This window comes from Piliocolobus tephrosceles, chromosome 15, assembly GCF_002776525.5.
Source record: "Piliocolobus tephrosceles isolate RC106 chromosome 15, ASM277652v3, whole genome shotgun sequence".
In the NCBI taxonomy this organism is placed as follows: domain Eukaryota; kingdom Metazoa; phylum Chordata; class Mammalia; order Primates; family Cercopithecidae; genus Piliocolobus; species Piliocolobus tephrosceles.
Window position 1 is genome coordinate 91,977,509 of NC_045448.1, and position 11,817 is coordinate 91,989,325.

The window sequence follows — 11,817 nt, forward strand, 5'->3', positions numbered from 1 at the left end:
GGAATATGTTACCCCAAAAACTCTTTTACAAAACCTCCTGAAGGAAGTACTAAGTATGGAAAGGAGAGACCATTACCAGCCACTACAAAAACACACAGGAGTACTCAGACAAGTGACACAATAAAGCAACCACATAAACAAGTCTGTGAAATAACCAGCTAACATCATGATGACAGGATCAAATCCACACATACTCACGCTAACCTTAGATGTAAATAGGTTAAATGCTCCAAAAAAAGACATGGAGTGAAAAGCTAGAAAAAGAACGAAGATGCAGCTGGAAACCATCATTCTTAGCAAACTATCACAAGAAGAGAAAACCAAACACCGCATGTTCTCACTCATAGGTGGGAACTGAACAATGAGCTCACTTGGACTCGGGAAGGGGAACATCACACAATGGGGCCTATCATGGGGAGGGGGGAGGGGGGAGGGATTGCATTGGGGAGTTATACCTGATATAAATGATGAATTGATGGGTGCTGATGAGTTGATGGGTGCAGCACACCAACATGGCACATATATACATATGTAACAAACCTGTACGTTATGCACATGTACCCTAGAACTTAAAGTATAATAAAAAAATAAATAAAATAAAATAAAATAAAAGAAAGAAAGAAAAAGAACGAAGACTCTTTGGTATCCTGTTTTCAAGAGACTCATCTCACATGCAATGACACACATATGCTCAAAATAAAGAGATGGAGAAAAATCTACCAAGGAAATGGGAAACAGAAAAAAGCAGTTGTTTCAGTTTCTGACAAGACAGACTTTCAACAAACAAAGAGCAAAAAAGACAAAGAAGTACAAAATCTTCAGGATCCAGGCAGCTGATGGTGACAGTAAAGTCTGTCTCCGACCCATGACCACTGAACCCCTCTGGGATGCTAGTGGACCTGCTGGATGCACCATAGATGAGAAACAAGAGAGCCTCCCCAGGTTTCCGCTGATACAAGGAGCTTCCAATGCTCTGACTGCACCCACAGACGAGTCTCTTTACCCTGAAGACAAAGACAAGGAGTCAGGAGACTGCATCAGCATAACTCCTCTGGAGGTACCTGAGATTGGAATAAAACAGGAAAGCTTTAAACTTTCCCATATAAACTGCATCAAGCACACCATCCTCATAGTATAGCCACAGTCACTGATCTACATTGAATTATAATTACTGTTCTTGCTCAGCAGAGATGTCAGGTCAGAGGAACCAAGAAGGTTGAGAGAGTTTCAATGCAGAGCCATCTCCTTTTCCCCTCACCTGGGAGCTAGAGCACAGGAGGCAGAGAAGCTTAGCTGGGACTTCAAAGAGTCTTTCTGGGTCCTAACTAAGCAGCTCTTCCCCTGAGGTCTGACCCAGGCATTGATATGGGCTCTGGACAGCAGCGTGGCTGGGAGGAACATTCAAAGAAGCACGGGAAGATGATGAGCTTCCAGTTGCAGAGACCACCTGCCTCCTCTTCTTTGCACTGAGAAGCCCCTGGCCAGGTGGTCAGGTCAGAAAAGTTATTGGCTCAGCATAGGGGTAGACCTTCTACCCTCTGGACACACAATTAAATCTCTGTCCTCCTACCTCACCAAGCACCTAGGCTAAGACAGATGGTGTTTAGCCCAAATCTCTTGAAAGAAAAAATTAAAATCTGTGGTTTCTTTTTCTCTTTCTTCCCCCAACATGCCCATTCATCTTCCTTGCTCCATGATTGTACCTGGCTGAAGTCATGGATCAGAAATTCATCTTCTGTACACACTTTTCCTTCGCAGCTTAGACATCTTTTCTATGAGCACTGAAAATGTTCCATTCTTTGGAAGGACTAGAAAAGGACATCACTTTATTAGGCCAAGCACTGTGGGTGAATGAGTGACCGCAGCTGCAAAGATAAGCAGACTCCAGGCTCAGACTCATTATTGTGTGATTCCACTCCCTGCAGAGTGATGATGGTGCTGTCCTGCTGGCCAGGAAAAATGGGGGTGGCATCTTCTCTTCTCTAGAGCACTCCATTCTGTATAGCACAGCCATTCGCCCAGACTCAGACTCTTTCCCTTTAACAGTTTTGAAAACCTCTCTTCACACCACTGATGGAAATGAGAATCTTATCGGGTGTTTTCTTGTTTTCCTCAGAATTGTGAACATGTAGTGGTGAGTGAGATTCCCCTGAACAGGGTGAGAAGCTCTTTGAATCACATTCCATTTAAAATTATTAATAACAATTGTGAAAATCTGTTTTCTTTCTTATCTGTATATCTAAGTAATGTATTCAGTTTTCTTTCTTTGCTAACAAAACTGAAATATTAATTGTCTGACTCCTGATATAATCTGATAAGTTTTGTCTTTTAAATGGAAAGTCAATAAATTTACTATTGTTATAACTTATGTAGTACATATTATACATCATTACATATGTAGTAGAATATAATCAATTAAGTACAATAATGTTACATTATTATTATATGTTTTCAGGAAATACAACCTAAAATATCACTTGAGACAAATTATATAAGTTCTGAGAACTGTAAGTTTCCTTATTCCCTAAAGACTGGGTATGAAAAAGGAATAAAAAAAGGAAAAGGGAACATTGTCCATTTAACAAGCAGTTTAATCCACTCTTTACAATCCTCCCAGACTTCTAGATATGCAGACTCCTGGGAAGAGTGGCCCCCACCAAGCACCTACTGTTTGCCAGGTACTCCCATTACACTGGGATACAGCAATGCAAATAATAGACAATGGCCCCTGATCCCATGAAGCTTAAATTCCACTAGAGGGAGTCAGCCTATCAAGTGTAAAATCATAAGGAAATAAATTATATCGTAAGTCAGAAGGTGCTTCTGACAAAAGCGTGGAGTAGGGTGGAGTCCTGTGAACACATGGGGATCATTAAGATGGGAAGCACAGGGTTGGCTTTGGGAGCGAGGGAAGGAGCCCAAGGGTCTGGGGAAAAGCATCACCCCTGAGGGAGCAGTGAGAGTAGAGCTCCAAGGGTGGGGCAGCGTGAGGCTTGTTTAGGGCAGAACCAGGAAACCAGAGAGTTGAGAGCCCGGTGAGTCAGGTCAGAGCCATGAAAGGGTTTTTATGATTAACAGGGAGGACTCAGGGAAAATGCGGCCAAGTAGGCATTGGAAGGAACTGGCCTTTTACTCTAATCATTCTCTTTGGCTAGGTCTGTTTGGAATAGGACCCTGGCTGCTCAACTGTAAGCAGGTGCCTTAGAAAATCAGACAGGTTCTCTAAGCAGAGAGCATCAGCAGCCCCGGGCTTCCCAGATATGTCTGAGGACCACACGACTGGCAATTATACCTTCTGAAGTGGTAGATACACTCTGGATTCATGGCAAGATCCAGAGAATCCCTCTTTTTTGCATTTGCATCTTTATTCCCATGCCCCCAACACTTTTAAAGACTGTAGTTTCAGACTCTCATTCCTGTTTTTAGAAAAAAAATTCTAGTTGGAATTCCAAGAGTGGTGTCTCCTTTATGATATTAATTCCAACTCACATCATAACTCAGACTTTGTAGGTGTAATCATCCCTGTTCTTAATGTAATCAGGAGAGGGTTTGCCATGTCTGTGCCGCTGGAGATGAGGAGAAGGAAAGAGAGTTAAAGTATAGAGGAGACTTCATGGCACTTTCTACAGAAACTTCATTGTGTGGATGCAATTTGGGAAATGTTCTCAGCAGATGGAGGCACCAGGAGGAGTAGCTAGGGCAGTGCGGGCTCACACATCTGCTTCTCTGGGGGGTTTTTGTTATGGCTTGTAACACTGTGGACGGGGTAGTATAATCGTGTAGACAGTAATAAGTTGCAACATCTTCAGGCTGCAGGCTGCTGATGGTGAGAGTGAAATCTGTCCCAGATCCACTGCCGCTGAACCGAGATGAGACCCCCGTCTGCAAAGTAGATGCAGCATAGATCAGGAGTGTAGGGGCTTTCCCTGGTTTCTGCTGATACCAGGATAACTCTTTGTTAATGCCTTGACTCGCCCGGCAAGTGATGGTGACTGTGTCTCCTACAGATGCAGACAGGGAGGATGGAGACTGGGTCATCTGGATGTCACATCTGGCACCTGAGTTTGGAAACATAAAAACAAACATCCACACAATCAGTCATGCTATATGAAGCCCTCCCTGAAAAGCCAGCCAGTACTGAACACACTGGCTGAGTAAATTCCTAGTGTTCTCCTTCCTTACCTTGGAGCCAGAGCAGCAGGAACCCCAGGAGCTGCACAGGGACCCTCACGTCCATGCTGTGTCCTGTCTGAGACTGACTCCTGCACAGGGTGTGACCAGGCTACAAAAAAGTCTTCAGGGCAGGGAGGGGGCTGTGCTCTGGGAACATGCAAATCAGCAGGGATGGGGCTGGTTGGGCACAGCTGCAGGGCTGGCTCATCTCAGTAACTCAGCACAGGGGCAGTGTCCCCAGGGTCTCAGCTTGGACCAGGGCAACACAGATTTGTCTTTAATCTGTTTCTTTCTGGGGGTCAACTTGTAACAAAGAACATTTTTTGATAATTGTCAAAGTTTGAAGTACTGCTGAGTACTTGAGGGAGTAATGTATTCCATTGGCGTATGGGGATTATTTAGGAGAAAATTATTCTCTGTAGGAAACTCAGAGTAAAGTTTTGAGTGTGGTATCAGCAGGTCTTCAAAATACTCTGAAAGAGAGGGGGGTACTTTGTGGTATAGTTACAACATTTCTGTGAGTGTGTGATTGTTCTTCTTAAAAAAAGGAGAAAAATATCAAGATAATGCTAAATATATTTGTAAATATTCTATAATAACCTTAAGCCATTCTTATTATCAGTATAAGGTCAAACAATTCACTGTAGGTGCACAAAGATGGTGCTGTAAGTCCTCAATGTGTGTATCACTTGCAGTTCCACATTTATGCAAGACTATAGGCCTCAATAATGCCCAGAAAATATATGAGTTGCATCTTATTTTTGCTTTGGGGATCTCTATATTATATCTTCTTTTCTGTCATTGAGTATTTTCCCCAGGGTTTATCAGCAGAAAGGGCTCACTAGTGATGCTGGATCTGATTACTTCAAAAAAAAAGTTACGGCCGGGCACAGTGGCTCATGCCTGTAATCCCAGCACTTTGGGAGGCTGAGGCGGGCGGATCACAAGATCAGGAGATCGAGACTATCCTGACCTTGTGGTGAGGAGACACGATGAAACCCCGTCTCTACTAAAAATACAAAAAATTTAGCTGGGTGTGGTGGCGGGAGTCTGTAGTCCTAGCTACTCAGGAGGCTGAGGCAGGAGAATGGTGTGAACCTGGGAGGCGGAGCTTGCAGTGAGCTGAGATTGTGCCACTGCACTCCAGCCTGGGTGACAGAACGAGACTCCATCTCAAAAAAAAAAAAAAAAAGAAAAAGAAAAAAAGTTACTTGCTTCTTCCTCCAATTATATGAGCATGGATATAGATAAACTTGAAATTATCTAAGGATCAATTGTCTCCAAAGTAGAAGACCAATATTATATCCACTAAGTAACAGTTTGAGTGGCACTGCTAACCGGCATGTTCCTGGGGACTCTGGAGCAACTCCTCTGGAGCCTGAATTTCGTACAGTGAACCCTCTCTCCTAGTGAGGACAGCTGCTGCTCAGTGCATGCCCCTGCCTTGCGCTATCAATGCCACTTTCCTCTTTCACCGTTTAGCAGTAAGTGAAGACATTCTGACCAAGATGCCAGCCTCCTGTCTGACATCCAGGACAGAGAGTCCCCATCTCCTATCAAGCAAATGCCCATGTATATGGAGAAATCACTTGGATTTGGATAAAACGGGATACAGATTTGGACCTATTATATCTCACATCATCTCAGCCTGGTTCTGCAGCAGAGGAAGTGGATCCACCTACATCAGCATCAGTGGGCTGCAGCCTGGAGTTCTGGGGAGTATTACTGATGCCTGAGTAGAGGTGGCCAAATGACTCTGGTGTAGCATCTGCACATGCCCTCCTGCTGCCCACTCAGGGGCCTGAATTGTAAGGAAACTTGCTTGTGTAGGGTGAAATGTGAAAGTTTGATTTTGCCCTCTAAAGCTTTGCTTAAAATGAAGGGACAAAAGACAAATAATAGGAGAAAAAGGCAAACAAATTTATTTAACATGCAGAAGAAAAAAATCACAGAAGAGAGATTACCCAGATAACCCAGTGATGTCCAGGTGTTTATACATCCTTTATAGGGGAGAGGGAGGTGGGGACTGTAGGCAACCTAGGGAGAGTAAGTGGCATAACATAAAATAAATGGGTCCTTAAAAGAATAGATAATTGACTGGATGAAGTCAATTTCCAATCTCTTTTGAATTTAACTCCTAGTGCATGTTAACATTCCCTGATAGATCATCATTCCCAGGGAAGGTTTTCATGACAATTGGCTTCCTTCTAGAGTAACTGATGTAGGAAAAGAGTCTTTGTCCAATTGATGTTTTCTAAATGCTTTCAGTTTGAAATAGGCACCACACAAATGCAGCATATCTTGAGATGTTATCTCCCAGATTCCTTCTCTTGCAACTGACCTGCCAGGAAACACCATTCCAGAGGGATGCAGCTCCAAGTGAAAAGTAAAGGTGCTTTTTCCTGGATGGATGCATCAGTCCATGTCTGCATTCAGGCCTTTTTCTTTCACTGTGCTTCTGCTGGTTCCCCATTCCCGTCTCTGTCCCTCACTGCTGTGTCTAAGAAAAGCAGCTCTGCCTGCATGCATGGCAGACCACAGGGCTTGGAATGAGCCTTCCCTCGGTCAGTGCTATGGTTTCACTGTGTCCCCTTGAATCTACCTGCTGTTACCTTAATCCCAAAGGCAACAGAATTGAGAGACAAGGCCTAATGGGAAGTGCTTAATCATGAGGGCTCTGCCCTTATGAACAGATATATGCCACTATAAGCAGTGCTTATGTTATAGAAATAAACTGGATTTAGATCACTCAGTGTAGTATAACCAATTATCCACACTGAGTTTGCAGCAGGAAAAAGGAAGGCATTTATTTGCGGGCATCAAGCAGGTAACACCTCAATCCTGACCTGCCTGATGGCTTACAGATAAGGGTTTTTTAAAAGGAGAAATAAGCTTCAGGAAATCAGAAGTTACAGGCAAAGTTAGAAATCATTACATGGAGGTTACACGTTGTTTTTGGCCTAAGAGGGCAGGATATCATGAAGCAGTGGGATATCTTACAAGACATCAATAGATCCAAACATTTTCTGATGTGCAATTGGTTTAGAAAAGGAGCTTTGTTTAAAAAATTTGGAGTCAGCTTGAAAGAATATTTGCTCTGGCCCATGGATCTGGCTTTTCTTTTCTTTTTTTTTTTTTTTTTTTTGAGACTGAGTTCCACTCTGTCACCTAGGCTGGAGTGCACTGGCGTGGTCTCGGTTCACAGCAACCTCCACCTCCCAGGTTAAAGTAATTCTCGTGCCTCAGCCTACAGAATAGCTGGGACCACAGGCGCCTGCCACCATGCCTGGATACTTTGTGTGTGTGTGTGTGTGTGTGTGTGTGTGTGTGTGTGTGTGTGTGCGCGCGCCAGGATCTCATTCTGTCATCCAGGCTGGAGTGCAGTGGCACCATCGTAGTTCACTGCAGCCTTGAACTGGGCTAAGCCTTCCAAGTAGCTGGGACTGCAGGCACTCATCATCATGCCCAGCCAAAACTGAAGACTTAATGGACTATGTGGTGGATAAGTCACTGCTGAAGAGAGACCTAGGGAAGCAGAAGGGAGAACGGTAGAAGTTACCCAGTGAGCAGCACAGGCCCTTGGTCAGTGTGAGGGAGGCTGAGCTGGGAGAAAGAGGACAATAAGAAGGAGGCCTAGCAGGCATCTGAAGAGTCCAGAAGGAAGGGCCCAGGGAGAAGATGGCTTAAACTTTTCCAGAATTGCTAACTATGGGGCCTTGGGAGTCAGGGAGCATGATGGGGAAGGGGCAGTGAAAGCCTGAGTTCTGGAAGGCAGAGCCGTGTGTTGGACAGAGCCTCACTCCTTGAGGGAGAAGTGCATTTTGTCACTAATCATCTTGCGCTCGGGGTTGAGGCGCTTGAGGGTCTGGGTCAGTACGTTCACTGTCTGCTCGCTGATCAGCCCTGCCTTCTTGGTCTGGAACTTTTTCAGCAGGTCCTTAGTGGTCATGGGCTTCCCTGTCAGGTAGCGGCGCGCGGCATCCTCAGTGTTGACTTGCCGGATGGCGGCTAGGGGGTCTACTTCCCCGACAGGCTCTGGAGCACCGCATCCAGCAGCAACCGCTTGGCTGCAGGCATCTCGCTCACGCGCTTCCCTTGCTGGAGTTTGCTGGCAGTCGCCCGCAGGGTGGAGGAGGTGCGCCGCCCTCTGCGCTGGGCGTGCCTGGGCAGGTGTTGCCCCTCGAGCTCCCTCGGGACGGCTTCCACTCTCTCGTGGATGGCGTCTTCTTCTTCGCCATGAAGAGGGCCGAGGAGGCCTAGCTGTCAATGTCGCTCTCCTTTGAGCTGTCCGACTCCTAGCTGCTGTCTTTCCTGTGCTTCTTTTCCTGCGAGGTGGACGCCTTCTCCTCCTCCTCCTCCTCCTCCTTGTCCTTCTCGGGCGACTTCTCCTCACTCTCCTCACTACTGTTGCTCTGCTCATCAACACCCTTGGGCCCCTCCTCCTGCTGGGGCGCCTTGGCCTTGTTCTCAGGCTCATCCTGGGAGCTGCTGGACATGTAGTCCACCTCCTGGCCCTTGAAGTCCCCATCATGGCTGTCCTCGAAGGCCTTGTCTTCTGAGCCCTTCTTCTTTTTCCTGCCGCCCTTGGCCAGCAGCTCCTTATTCTTGGCTTTGGGGGCTCTGCCTTCTCCTCACCACTGGCGTTGCTGGCATCAGATGACATCTCCAGATCGTAAATGCGCAGCTCGCTTGCCTTCCAACAACCGCGTTTCTCCTTCTCCTCCTCGTCCTCATCCTGGTCCTGATCCTTGAGCCGCCGCTGCTGCATGATGCTGAAGTGGTTCAGCACCTTGTTCCTCTTCTCCCACTCCTCCTCGGCCTCCTGGGCAGTGAGAGTGCCGTGCCGGGCCAGCAGAGTGAAATTGTACCAGCTGTGCACGGGGAAGGCCTCGAAGGCCCGGTCAGGGTACTGGGTGAAGATGTAGTAAGACGTGTTCTCTGTCACCCTCCCTTCTTGATGCCCTTGAACTTCCTGCCCGATTTGCCGTTGACACGGAGCAGCCAGGGCTGGTCCTTGGGCCAGAACTCCTTGAGGACGATGAGGTACTTCTTCCTCCAAGCCTCCTCCCGAAGCTTGCGGTTGAACTCTCTGCCCGCGCCGATTCGGACATCTCCTCCTCTTGGTAGATTTTCTTGTTGCTCAAGACCCGCTCCAGCCAAGCCTGATTCCACGGAGCAAAGTTGACTTTATCGGCTGCATTAAAAGCCATGATGTTGTATTTTTTAGTTGTATTCTTGGGAACTCCAACGACTTATTTAGTGACGTTCTGGCTGCTAGGGCTAGGGCCGCCATAGGCAATGGTCAGTGGTTCCGATCTGGTCCGACCCACGTTCCTTTCATCTCCTCTGGCGTGTGCCTCCCTCGATTCTGGGGAAGCCGCCGCTCGGTGTCGGGTGTCTGTCCCTGAGCGAGGACCCCAACCCTAGGCACCTCTGGCACTGGAAAAAGGTAACCCGGATGTGGCTTTCTTAAGGCCCTTCAGGTAGAAATTTAGGGCAAAGAACCTGGGTCAGAGTTCAGTCCCCAATTCCCACTTATTTGAGATCTGTGTGCTGGTAGATCCATTTGGAGGGGTTCTATGTTTCTGAAAAACAAGTCGGAGACATATACTAAGATATATTCTTTAGTTTGTATAGGGAAAGCAAACATCCCATGATTTTATCTTCTTTGGCTATTTTTTTTTTTAGGTTAGGACTTCCTCCTTGTTTCTCATGTTACTTTTTTATTTCTCAAGGCCAGCTAGGTGCCTGGAATTTCCTTGAAAGGGACCCAAGATTGTCCTTTACTTCCATGCTTGGGGAAGATTCACTTGACCCTAAGAAGGGATCCCTGGTCTGTCTCACTTGTGGAAGTGGGCTCTCTCTCTCTCTTTCTCTTTTGCTCTTCTGCCATTCATTCCAGGCCATGGCCTTCCTTCCCTTTGAAGGACACAGTGCTCAAAATTCCATCTTGAAAGCACAGATATTGGATGCAAAACTGCCAGTTCCTTGATTTTCAACTTCTCCAGAAATGTCAGAAAAATGGTTCCTTTTCTTTATTAAGCTACAGTCTCAGGCATTCTGTTATAATAGTACAAAACAGATTAAGACAGAAAGCCCTCAGTGGGTAATGACAAGAGGAGATGTATACATACCCCAACTCCCTCCCCTCTCAGATGAAATAGTCCAAGGGAATTTTCCCCATATTTCTACATGGAGTTCATCTTCAGTGATCCTAAGAGTTAGGTGGCTTGTTGAGGTGACTTTTATTATCCATCTCTGGTCTCTGCCTCACTTTCTGCCTTCCCTCCCAATGTAAATATGCTGCCTGCACAGAAATCTTTCCTGCTGGTGGACACAACCCAAGACAGTGAACAAATTCCAATTCATGAGAGGGCTGTATCTCTTGTGTGAATCCTTATTACTTCTCCCTTTTTGATGAGGAAAAAGAACAGGAAGTACTTAATTCCCTTTTGCCAATCTATCTTAGATTTCATTTATCCTAAGAAAACCTAGGCAATACCATTCAGGACGTAGGCATGGGAAAAGACTTCATGACTAAAACACCAAAAGCAATTGCAATAAAAGCCAACATTGACAAATGGAATCTAATTAAACTAAAGAGCTTCTGCTCAGCAAAAGAAACTATCATCAGAGTGAACAGGCAACCTACAGAATGAGAGAAAACTTTTTCAATCTATCCATCTGACAAAGGCCTAATATCCAGAATCTACAATGAACTTAAACAAATTTACAAGAAAAAAAACAAACAACCCCATCAAAAAGTGGGCCAAAGATATAAACAGACACTTCTCAAAAGAAGACATTTATGTGGTCAATAAACATATGAAAAAAAGCTCATCATCACTGGTCATTAGATAAATGCAAATCAAAATCACAGTGAGATACCATTTCACACCACTTAGAATGGCAATCATTAAAAAGTCTGGAAACAACAGATGCTGGTGAGCATGTGGAGAAATAGGAATGCTTTTACACTGTTGGAGGGAGTGTAAATTAGTTCAGCCATTGTGAAAGACAGTGTGTCAATTCCTCAAGGATCTACAATCAGAAATACCATTTGACCCAGCAATCCCATTACTGGGTATATACCCAAAGGACTATAAATCATTCTCCTATAAAGACATATGCACTCTTATCTTTATTAAAGAACTATGTACAATAGCAAAGACTTTGAACCAACCCAAATGCCCATCAGTGATAGACTGGATAAAGAAAATGTGGCATTTATGCACCATGGAATACTATGCAGCCATAAAAAAGAATGAGTTCTTGTCCTTTGCAGGGACATGGATGAAACTGGAAACCACTATCCTCAGCAAACTAACACATGAATATAAAACCAAACACTGCATGTTCTCACTTATAAGTGGGAGCTGAACAATGAGAACACATGAACACATGGAGAGGAACATCACACAATGGGGCCTATGGGGGGACAGGGGACAAGGAGAGGGAGAGCTTTAGGAGGAATACCTGATGCATGCAGGGCTTAAAACCTCGTTGACAGGTTGATAGGTGCAACAAATCACCAAGGCACATGTATACCTAAGGAACAAACCTGCACATTCAGCATATGTATCCCATAACTCTAAGTAAACAAACAAACAGACAAAATGCAGTAATTCCTTTCTTGTGACTCAC

At 45.3% G+C, this 11,817-nt stretch overlaps 1 pseudogene; it reads right to left on the minus strand.

Moving 5' to 3' along the window:
• Nucleotides 1–7,969: 7,969 nt before the first annotated feature.
• On the minus strand, nucleotides 7,970–9,410 carry LOC111524974 (annotated as a pseudogene).
• Nucleotides 9,411–11,817: the final 2,407 nt, after the last annotated feature.